The following is a 12,980-nucleotide window of genomic DNA, read 5'->3' on the forward strand; positions in this document are numbered from 1 at the left end:
TAGATGTTTATGTTTCAAATTCAATTAGAGAACTCACCAATTTAAAAGAAATGTATTGTAACTCGACAAAATATGAAGCATTTGTATTTCAAATTTAATCGACAATCTCAGCCATTTAAAATGAAATATATCGCCACTTCACAAATCATAAGATATTTTCTTCCAAATACAGTAAAAAAATACCAAATACAGTTCTGTGATTTAAATGAAAGAGAATTATGGCCACCGACAGAAATTAAATGTTTTCATCTTCCATGCGTAAATGTGTTGCCGGTAAAACCTGCAGTGATGTTCACCTTATGTTAGACTATCTTGTTTAAAAGGAAGTAGCATTTTTTAGAACATAAATGAACGTATTGGTATTGAGTATTATTTTTATGTCACGTTTGTTCGCAAAGACGATCAGAACCGTGTGGTACCCTGAGTGTTTGGTGTTAGAGAAGTTTTACAGTGTACATCTTTCTTGTTTATGTTCTGAAATTTTATGAAGGCCAAATTTCTCTTAGAGAATTTCGATGTTTTCGAAATTCACTTTGTTTCCTTTTCCTTTTTAAGCTCATAGATCATGTTATATCATTGAAGAATAAAGTTTTAAAAATTTCTTCTTTCTTTTTTAAATTTGGGTAGCTTTTTGGGTATTTTTTACTCATGCTAATTGCTAATATAGCGTTTATGCTATTTCTGCATTTTGAATCATTGAATGGTGAAATTGTCATAATTTTTTATTAAACTATTTTTCCATAAACATCTCAGGCCAACCAGCGGCCGAGCGGTAAAGTCGCTGAACACTGGTAGTTCGGTCCGAGGTTCGAATCCCACGAACATGGCTGCATGGTGTTTTCGTGGTTTTCCCCATGTGTAACGTGTATACGAGCCAGTTTCCCTTAGAAAGTCCTCCACGAAAGCATCCCTCCCCTCAGGCAGATAGTCTTAGTGTGCTTTGCCATAATTAAATGCACCACACCACAATACACATCTCAATATTTTAAACATATGCAGAGCATTATGAATTATGGATTGGTTTTTATTTAATCTGGCAAACACAATTTTTTCGAAGAATATGTTCTTATATCTACCCAAATGTGTACTACATGCTACATCAAAGCCTAGGTATTATCAAGATGTGTTTTATCTTGTATGCTCTTTTAATGCTTCAAAAATAACTTTACAGCCTACCATTAAGCCAGGTCTTGCAGTTGAGGATCCTATTTATTGGACATCAAAACAGGGTCTATCCGCTGCTTTATAGGCCATCATCGGGAAGTATCATTACCAAACTTTACAACCCTAATGGTCTACTTCAGTTCGCGTAATAAATGTGACGACATAAAGAGATTCGATTTAAATGATAGTTTTATGTAGAGTAATACGAGCCTGAAAGACTGACCATGAACATAAATTTAAATTTAATAGTCGGTTGCCTTATTTTAAATTTACGCAAAGGATATCCCGAATTTATCGCCAGCTGAAATTGATTTGCCTATCTTTTTTAAAGTTATGCTTGATTTTTTTAAATCAATTTATTTTGCTCTTATGATAATAGTTGATGCAAACCAAAGCTGTAACAGTATCTTAATCGTAACAATTTACGTCACGTAAATAAAACTGCTTCATATTAATTTGCCATTTACACAATAATGTGCATTATTTATCCAAAGTTTTTTAAGTAATATCTCAAAGTAGCAAAGCAAAAACTGGACTTCATTAAGTGATAAAGTAATGTAGAATATCAAATATAAATAGTTATATTTTTAGTGATTATCCCGTTGTAGTGTCATTCCCTTACTCATTTCATTAGGCACTTGAATCTGTTTCCTGCAAGTTGGTGGCAATCTTATATAGCTTTATGTTAATCCTCTACCTTCTATGAATATCAGTTATAATGTTGCTTATAATAATTTTCCTATTGTTATAATAATTTTCCTATTGTTACATATCTAATTATGACATCAGCTAACAGAAAATTTGGTAAACCTCAAACCCATATCTGATAAGCATTTCCATAAATTTACAATTTGTGATTCGATATTAATAAAATATTTTAAGATTAATTATTAGCTTCATATTTTACTCCTAATTAAAACTCTTACAGAACTTTGCAAAACTGATTAAACGTAAACCCCTTTATTAATTCGGCATTTTTCTTATGAATAAAGTCTTGAGAAATCATTTTTCATAAAAAATAATGATCAAAATAAAATCATGAAAATTATTTTTCTCGTGAAATCTTTTAAACAAAATGCAAACGTTCCGTTTTTATAAATGAATTGTTTATAGATATTTCGTTTCATTTAACAGTTTTAATGCAAGTAAACATATGTGAAGTAACCTATGAAACACTTTCCTAAAACTTGCACTCAGACAGAACACTAATGAATTCACTTTTTTGACGCTTTTCTAATATTTCTAATGAACAGTTATAGGAATTGTTACAACATGCGTAGCTTAATAAATAGTTTTTTTATTAAATAACCAGTTTTTGATAAAATGATTTAGCCTTTTACATATAGCTTATATTTGCATTAAACAATCATTGAATAGCGAAAAAAGGCACTCGTATATGGCCAATGTATATATTCTTATGAAATCGACCGTCAGTGAAATTCGTTTGAATGATTAACACATGGCACATATGTCTCTTAGAAGAGTCATTTCTCAAAAGCTACAGCAAATAAACTTATGTATGCAATTTACTGTGAATAGAAAAAATTTACTTGCAGTCTAAGTTCTATAGCCAATTTCTGTTAGATCAAAGCTGAAAACAAATTATTATTTAATTTGTACATTCTGTTGTTTATAACGAATTATAAGGTTTTATTTTATTCATTCAGTTACATGACGCTGTTGTTTTCTTCCATTCTGATGCAAACAGCCTATTATATGGTTTGCAACTAAAAATACCAGTTCTTTACGATGAAAATGTGATGCAATCTCTTCAAGAAAATCTGTCTTCAGCAAAATTTAATTCCAGTGTTTATAAATGAACTGTCATCAACTTTCTAAATGCTTAAATATTTGCAAAGGTATGCATCGCCGTAAATGTATGAGGAAATGGGGAAACGAGTTAGTGGAGGGTACTAATCCTACAGAAGTTTACAAGCGTGAAATAATCTTTTCAAATATCTAAGTTTTCATAAAATTTTCTTTCATAAATAAAATGTAATTTTATAATTTTCAAGATTCAACCAAGCATAAATTACATTTAATCAAAAGTCTAAGAATATGTTTTATTTGTTAAAGTAATAGTACACAAATTAGACAGAGACTTTCAATATACTCGATATCCGTACCGTTTATGAAACATTCCGCTTGAAGAATTACGCAACTTGGGAGCTTCGCCGTAAAACTGCCGTTAACTTTTACGCAAATAAAACCCTTGAAAACTCTAGCCAAACTCATATCCCGTAGCTCGTTGGAAGGAATTAATATGCAAGAGGCTGTGTTTACCTTTTTAAGTGGACATTCTTGGAGTTCTTAGCTCCACGCAACCGCGTCTTTCATTATTAGATGGTTGAGATGAGAGTGCCAGAAATTGCTGGTGGTAATTCCAGAGAGAGGGACTGGTTACTTTGTGGTTATTTTCTGCTTGTTAAAAATGTCATTAGGTCCTAATGAATAGAGTGATTTCAGAGTTTATGGTATCAGATTAAAATTTTCTGAGGAATTTAATTTGGTTTTTGTACTTTTGTCTGATTGTAGATTCGAATTCCTCGTTTTAGAATTAAAATTTGTACAGTAGTCTTAATTATTATTACGCTATGATTTCAAAGACGACCATTTAATGCATAATTGAGATAGCTTCAGCGCTTGTTTATTCTATCATCTTAAATGGAAGTTAGCAAGATATACAGCTGAAACTAAGAAAACAGAGTAAAGTAGAATATTCATACACGTTGTTTGGATAATTAGGATGGAAATTAAACAGTGAATTAAAATTACGGATTTTAATTAATATGAAAAGCTTCAAAGTTAGTTTGTTATTTAATTGAGAACGGTCAATTGCACTCTGCTTTTTTATGGTATCAAGAAGTATGGTCTTTAGATTACACCGTTTAGCTACTACTACACATTTTCAGAGTGTATATTATACAGCAACAGAACTTGAATACATTTATAAGAACAATGAGTATGCGGTTGTTGCTTTTTTGATGACATACATTGATGGTTGCTTCTTCGAAATACAGGTTATAGGAGTAATTTGAAACATGAATATTAATGAATTGATGTATTTATGTATGCAGGTAACTTGAGGAGAAGCCAGAATAGAAAACGGTTGAATATAAAGTAATTTCTTCCCTTTTCCTGAAAATACAATGTCTGTCACTTATGTTGCAATCCTGATTGGCACATTTTCTTTCGCTAAATCCACAAGGGTAGGTGCAAATAAAGGCAGCCCATTCGAAAGGGCAAGCCCATTAGAAAGCCACAAGGGCAGCCCATTAGAAAGTGCACTTTCCTTCTGAATATCAGTAATCCCCGCAAAACTTCTCTTGAGTTTTTACTGCACTGCTAGTGATGCAATTCATTTTTGGAGGGACAATAATATTATAATGAGCAGTTATTCTATAGCAGCTCATTTACTTTTCATATCCTCCAAACATCAGTGCTTCTTCATCAGAGGTGCGAAATTCATTATTCTTAAAATAAAAACATCTACAGAGTCAAGTTCCAGAATGCATGGATTGGTTATATTAGCCACATTCAAGGATGAAGATTCAAGGATGGAGCCGTTTACCGAAAGTGCTCGTTCAAACGCCAGACTATCTCCGCGCGCAAAATAGTCATGTTCGCTCTGATGTCTACCATCATTCGAGACAAAAAATTCTTGATTTCTCCTTCCTCGCACAGTCCTCAATCTCTGCCGTGAAGAGAAGATATTTAAAGAATTTTGAATGGAGGACTTCCTGCATACGGCAACATATGACCCTCGAGTTCATTTTATTTTTCCTTAGTTCTTTCGGCATATTTTTTTCCTTTTGGAACTGGGAATGCATTATTTTCGTTGGTGTCCTTCTCCAACCAAGTTCCAACATTTTACCTTACATTTATCATACTCCATTTCGTCTTGGATGTTTCAGTCGGTTTCCCGCTTCGTCAGTTCCGTCAGTTTCAGTATTTTATCATCTGTAACGCAGGCATCGCTTATGCACCAACGTTCCTTTCTATTAGCGTTTTGTGCAGTCTCCATTTTTATGGCGTGTGTTGGAGCACTCTTCAGGGCTCTTTTATTCGGTATCTGGAGTGCTTCTGTTTTTTTAGGATTCCTGGCAGCATCCACACGATACTGAAGAGCTTTGGTGACAGAATCCACTGATTTGCCCGAGAAATCATTTGAAATTTTGTTTTCTGAGCGTTTCGTAATGAGTTCCTGCTCTATGGCAAAAACTTTAATACGAGACGAGATAACTGGACCGAAATGTTATTCAAAGCTGGATCAGATGGAACTTTCAAAGCAGGCTGAGTTGGCACGTTGTTTATGAATGTAACCGCTTCTACAATTTTCTGTTCTAATTTTAGAATCTCTTTTTCTAGTCTCTGGTTCAAACCTGATTTTTTTTTCCTTTAGACAGGATTTTAAATTTTGAATTCTTCTTCAAGCTTTTATCTGTGGTGGCTATTTCTTGTTCATAGCAGTAACAATTTTCCCTTCCGACAGCAGCAGCATTCTCCTTCATTTCATTAAGGGACTAATGAGACACTTTCTTTGATTTCTGTTATTTTCTGCTTCATGTCGGCAGCATTTGTTTGGATGAAATTCTTCATTTCCGCAGCATTCACTTAAGTCGAGGTCTTCATTTCTGCTGCTTCCCACCTCATCTCAGTGGCATTATCCGTCGATGGAAGTTTTCATTACTGCAGCATTCACTTTTATTGATATCTTCATTTCGGCGAAACTAGCGGCGGTCATTTCCGTTATGATTTTGAGTTCTTTTTGAATTCTCCTGCTTATCTGCACATTAAAAGAAATCCCACTTCTGACAGCTTGTTTCGAGCTTCGAGATCGTTAATTTTTCTTACCTATTGAGTCTTCATAAGCAGAAAAAAAGAACAATTAATTATTTAAAGAAACATTAACTGTCCTATAGCTCACAACAATATTAAACTGCACTGCTAATGTATACTGCAAATTTTCTAAAATGCTAGTTCACATATAAGATTATTAACGGCTGTATCATGCATTTTATTAATGAAATGATTTAAAATTAGGAAGCCATGAGATCCAAACATTTTCATAACCAGTAGAATGGTTGATTAAGATCTTAGAATAACACTGAAATGTAATACTTCTACCATAAAGTGATGTGTAAAAGCATTCTGTGGAAATGAATTGGGACTTTTCTGTTGCGTCAATATCAAAGAACGTTTGAATTTTATGAATACTACAAGAAGGTTCTACGCAGTTGGTGAATACAATCTTAAAAAGCGAAATTATCGATATTTAGATTAATCTAATAGGAATTTTCTAGATGACTAGTAATGAAAAATATATATTTCACGAAAGCACAACTAAATTTTTAGAGATCATTAGGCAATTTATTTCGGATCAGGAATCATGAAAAATGTGCAGCACTCTTTGACGGGATTCGAGCTGTGGTCCTCCAGCTGCCAGCCGGACGTGCTTTCTAATTACAGCCCGAAGGCGAGCGGGGGTAGATAGGAGAAAAGTCCATTAAAAGTTTTGAAACAAATTACTCAATTTATGAGGAGTTCAGTCAATTATTTTAAATTGAAAATTATACGTAGCTATCAAATATTAATGCTAAATAAAAATTCACTTTTCCGGACTGTCGTCGTAACAGGATTTTCTATCAAAAATTGTTAATTAACCTATTATAGAAGAGTAATTCCTGCTGTAAACACTGATTGAAGATTTTTTTTTAAATCCGTTTATCTTTCACAGTAATTAATGCAGTTATAATACTTTCTCTTACGTATAATCTTACTAGCTTCTTCAAAATATACAGGGATTGTAATATACATACTAGTTTTGTCCATTTTCTGAAAGCAAATAAAGAACTGAAAGAATCTGGAATATGTCTTTGCTGAAGTCTGCTGTTCCAGAACATGCATGACGATCAGAATCATTTTACTGAATTGATGAAAATTACAATTACTTCTCCATTAATTTCTTACCACAGAGAAAGAAGAATAAGTAGTGTATTGAGTACTTGTTCTTCTAACTTCTAAACAGGTTAGTGAAAGATTTCAGGGAACATATAAATTTGCACAGATTGCACGAATACTGTAACCGCGTAACTTTCCTAATTTTAGTCAAAAAAAAAATTATAAAAAATATATTACATTTTAACCGAAAAATGTTTAAATTTATGGGACACAAAAGTTGCATATTGAGATGCATTTTTAACTACACGTATGAAGAGAAACAAATTGCAATTTATGAAAAATGTATATTTAAAGAAACTTATATCATTCCAACAAGTCTATGAATGGTTACAGCATCAAGAATTATACGCATATAATATCTCTACAAAAGTGATAATAAAAAGATCTAGTAGAAACTAATATAAAAAACTGTAGAAGTATGTTATATAACAATCAAATAATACTATATTTCATTATTATATTACGAATGTGAAAAATGAAGAAAACGCGCACCGAGCGTTTTCTTATATCAAAATGACTGTAGTGCAATAAATTAGAATTTATTAAGAATCGCAGCTTTATTTGGTTGCTTAATACTTTTTAGTTACATTTTGTGAGTGCTTGCAGAACACATTTAAGTCTTTTTTTTTTAATCTGTGCATGGGAAACTGTTTTAAGGGAAATCAAAATATTAATACTATCGCATTTGGATTGTCTACCTTATTGATTCCTACACGGCATTTTGGAACCGAATTAAAATAATTACCATATATTAATTCATTTCTTAGATGTTAACGTGATATCTGATTTACAATGAAAGGGAAAAAGTATTCCTTTAGAAAGTAATGAGTAAGTCACATAATGATCTCAAAAATATGTGCAATTATTTGAACTCAAATTCGATTTATTTCCGTTATTAGTGCATTGCAATTATAATCGCATTCGTTTCTAACTAGACACTGAAAGCATTGTACCGTATTTAAGCAATTAAATAACTTAAACTAAACACTAATTAATATAATTTCGTGTCTGATGATGCAATTTTATTCCCACTAATTAATTACGTTTCCCCAAATGCAGGCTTTTAGAGCTGGATACCGCATTTTAAAATGTGCACGTAATGATATGCATCCTTAGTGGAAATAATACGAGGATTTCATTTATTTACAGTACCTGATATTTATTTAATGATTGGTTCTCCAGAGTAAACGCCGTATATTAAGTGTCTGTAAATTAGATAATGAGATGTGTCTACTTGCGTGTGCCATTAATTGCATTCGAGCGTAAAATAAAATATTTCAGTGGTATCCTTAATTAATCAAATTTAGTTAAGCATTCGGGAAAATGGCGCTTATGCAAATTATATAAACTGCAACTTTTGAAAATATTTCATGTGATGTAAATGCTGAGCTTTATCAAAATAATACTTGACAGTTTTTGATAAAAAAATAAGTAATTCACCATCTTTGGAAATAATAAGATGTGTATGTTACGTGTTCTGAATATTTTCTGCGGAAACTTAATTCCTTAATTCAGTTTGAAAATATATTACTGTATAATTGACAGCATATTTGAAATCAATGCAAAACGATGTTTTAATTTCCGTTTAAGATAAAATAATCGAAATTTGGTCTTTATGTAAATTTTGCTTCATAAAAAAATTTTAATGAATTTAATATTCTCAAGGTTTACGATTTCTAAAAGTGACACTACTTCTTTAGAATATCATGTGTCCAGCATGACTACCACCACAGAAAAACCAAACTGGTTGAAATTGGGAAGGTGGCTGAAGAAAATATCACAAATTCAAAACATTTCTGAAGAACAACTCTTTAATACAATATTACTGCTTTGTCACATCACATAAAATAACAATCACTTCGATGTTACTATGTAAAAGGGAAATTTGTTCTCCGTTATGTTGATGATGATGAGGCATTCGACGCTGAAACGTTTTTAGCGAGAGAAAGGAAAAAATCGTGTGTCTTTGTTTCAGTAGTAAACTAAATTGAAAGATTACTTGAAACAGTTGTTAGTCTGAAACAAGTTAATGTGTGATAGCAGCGTTAAGAATAGTTCATTATTAGTCTCAAGGAGAACAAGTAAATTTTTGCCCTAGAAACAATAAGTAGTTTTTCAGATTCAGTGCATTAAGGTACACAAATATTTTCCGAATACGAATAGTGTTGCTTTAAACTATCAGAGGTATTTATTATGTATGAGAGGTATCTGCTGTGTAAATCTTCGTATTATGAACCTATTAAATGCCTTAGTCTATTTTTAATTGAAAATGGGCTATGATGTGCGAATATGTGTAAAATTGTATAGACCACAGCAGTTGAGAATTTCTTAATGCATACAGGATAAAGGTACCAGTAGTAATTTTAAATCAATCATCGTCCAAATTTTAAAATTCTAACATATATTTACTTTATCTAAATTCTCATTCTTCTAACTAACAAATCGAACCGTAAATAAAATGCTGAAAATGATATAAATATTACAATTCTTATTTCGTTATGTTCCAATGGTGGTCATGCAAAATGCAAAGAATAATAGGCCACTGAAACATACAAGATTTTAATTGGCAAAAATTACATTTTGCTATGTGTATTGTCATTGATGTAATTGAAAATACACAAATTGATACACAAAATAAACAAAAGCAAAATTGATTATGCCACAAAATGCGTTTATAAAAAGTCTTTCGAAATCAAGTTATTGGTTTAAGAATTTATATAACTGAGTAAGTTTAAGGATTGAGTGAATGTCCAGTAGGGAACCAAGTGATCCACAGTTCGGCCTCCCTTAAAATTTAACTAAATATTTATTTTATACCTTTAAATCATAACTTGTGGACACATACAAAAAATACATATCAGCACTTTAATATGAAATGATCTATACGAGAGAAAATCAATACTAAATGAACACCTTAAAGGAAGGAATTGAGAATGAGCCGAAAAATTCTTTTTGTCTGACAAATTTGAAAAACATGCCTACAGCTTATCGGTTACCAAGCTATTGAAATGATGCTTTAATAAAATAACAGGTGACATGTGAAAGCGGGTTCGGACACTTGGGCAGCTTACATAGACTATTCGGGTATTGTACGAAGCCCATAACTCTCTAGGTCAAGCAGCTCCTGATTCTCCTAACAACCCCTTTGGGAGTTCATTTAGAGATGTTCAAAAGCATACGATGCCAAACAAGGGCTATATGCTAAGAAATACAAAGGAATGGTATTTGCTGAATGTAGGCAGATGGTACTACCTAATCCTGATACATTTGAGGCAGGGATATTGCTGGATGAACATTGCTGGATAGGCACTTATATTAACAGGAAGTACGTCACTAAGCATCAAATATTACAACTCAAGAGATAAATACTAAACGCTAAAATACTAGTACGAACAAACATTGTTACGAGTGCGACAAGCACTAATTATATAGATATTATATGCATGTGATATAGTATGGGATGCGGCGCTAAAACATTTAAACAGAAACATTTGCATAACATTATAATAAGCACTGAGATGTACAAACCACAAGCGAAAGGCACTTCAGGCATTAGTACCATTGTAAGGATCTTAAGTTTTACTAACGTTTATTTTATTTTAAATCTTTACTATCACTTCTTATTTTCTACTTCCGGCCAGAATTAAAAGCGTTAACTTATTTATGCAAAATTTGTCTGGCGAAAGCCAAGTACTTAAGTTGTGGCTTTTTGCCAAGCGAGAGAGAGGAAGGAGTTAGTCGAAGCAGGCCGCTTGCCTTAGAAGTTTTACTCGGTTGCTGGTTGCCTTCCAGGCCAGAGGTTTAATCCTCGTGATAATTTTAAACGTATTGTAGTGTTAACAGTTCTCTGTACTACATACGGCTTCCTGTTAATATAAGGCCAATCTTCCACGTTTATTATTCCAAATTTAAGTTATAGTTTAGTTATATTTTTATATTCTTACGTTCAGACCACAAGTAGTTGGTCTCTGTATTCCGAAGTACGGAAATTATTGTGAAGAGTGAAAAATAAAGGGTTTTGTATACCCTTCCTGTGTATCTTGTCTACTTCCCACAGTTATTGAACATAGCTTTAGTAAGCTCCCTGTTCCGAGTCAGGTCTGTGCATGTTCCCAAAGAAAGTAAGACGTAACAATTGAACCTGATACCATGTGGTGAACATTTACTACAACATTAATCCTAACTTTGGAAAACAACAGTTAAAGGTCTTAACGAACTTACTCTTCACGAAGAACTGTGACTATTTTCTCTTAAATACGATCGTGAAGCTTACTTTCTAACTTTGAAAATTTGTGGCCCACAATCGGTACATGACCGATTATATACGTACATATCCTTTGCGTTCTCATAGTTAAAGGCAATGGATATTTGATTTTGGGCTTCATAGAATCCAAAAAGATAATTAACTAGTCAAGTAGTTAATTTTTACTAGTCAATAGTTCCTTTGCATACTTGCAGTTTCACTTTCTGAATAAGATCGCTACATAATTTATTTCTAACTCTAAGTAACTGATGTTTAGTAAAAATTTATTAATTAACCTTTATTTAAAAATATAATTTAGAATTATATACTTGTATTTTAATCTTAATACATTTTCTCAGAAAGTCTTGAGTATGAAAATAGTTTGATTAAGTTTAGAGTATTTCTGAAGTTTAAGGGACTGTGTAAATTATTAAGAAAAAGCTTTTCAGACACCTAAGTGCATTATTTTATACAGCGATATTGTTTATTTAATTAAATTCAAACATCTCATTTTCCAGTTCTGCTCAGATGGTGATAAGCAATGCAAAAATTAAATTATCAGTCACCTAACACCAGAAATGTGATAACTTGAGATACCTTCAGCAATAAAGCTTTCTCTGTAAAAACATAAAAACTGAAAACACAAAACTAGGTCTTCATTTTGTAACTCAATCACCTCCCATATCAGCAATGCAGAACCTGGTATAATAGCAAAAAATGTAACCATTTTATAGAAAATTACAATGTTCCAATGCGCAAAATGTGATAATGTACGAATGTGTGAAAATGCACGAAGATATGTATAATTTGCTTATAGACCAGATGAACGCCAATATTCGATTATTTTATATCTCATCAGTTTATCTTATGTCTCTTATTTATTTGGAGAAAATGAAATTTAAAATACATAAGACTAAACTCATTATACTATTATACTTTCAAAATATAGTTTCTAGGGTTAATATAAACGTACCTTTTGAAACCATTATGTAGAAAATTACGAATAATTCTTCATTCTTTGCGCTGGTAAACGTCCGTGTTAAATGTCCGATAGATACAATGTAGAAAACAGCGTAGACGTTTAGTCCACGCTCTGCTCTAGTCTCTCAGTCAGTATCAGTCAGAAGTAGTGCAATAGAAGATCTAGAGCTTTATTTCCAAATACATAGGTGAAACTAATAAAATATCCCAGAAATTTTCTGCTCTCTCCCTATCTATGTCTTGTGAAAATTTCTAGCAAAACATCTTACATTTTCATACTCATTACTGTGCTATTAGAGGCGATGCACCCTTTATTTACATTGTTACGAGTGCGACAAGCACTAATTATATAGATATTATATGCATGTGATATAGTATGGGATGCGGCGCTAAAACATTTAAACAGAAACATTTGCATAACATTATAATAAGCACTGAGATGTACAAACCACAAGCGAAAGGCACTTCAGGCATTAGTACCATTGTAAGGATCTTAAGTTTTACTAACGTTTATTTTATTTTAAATCTTTACTATCACTTCTTATTTTCTACTTCCGGCCAGAATTAAAAGCGTTAACTTATTTATGTAAAATTTGTCTGGCGAAAGCCAAGTACTTAAGTTGTGGCTTTT

General features: G+C 32.2%; 1 protein-coding gene across 1 annotated transcript in view; it reads left to right on the forward strand.

Moving 5' to 3' along the window:
* LOC118183131 (protein qui-1-like) overlaps positions 1–12,980 on the forward strand; it is a 524,850-nt gene that overhangs the window by 211,500 nt on the left and 300,370 nt on the right. The window lies entirely within an intron of this gene.

Source organism: Stegodyphus dumicola, chromosome 1, assembly GCF_044657685.1.
Source record: "Stegodyphus dumicola isolate Sdum_Otavi_A_Nest chromosome 1, ASM4465768v1".
NCBI classification, from domain to species: Eukaryota; Metazoa; Arthropoda; class Arachnida; order Araneae; family Eresidae; genus Stegodyphus; species Stegodyphus dumicola.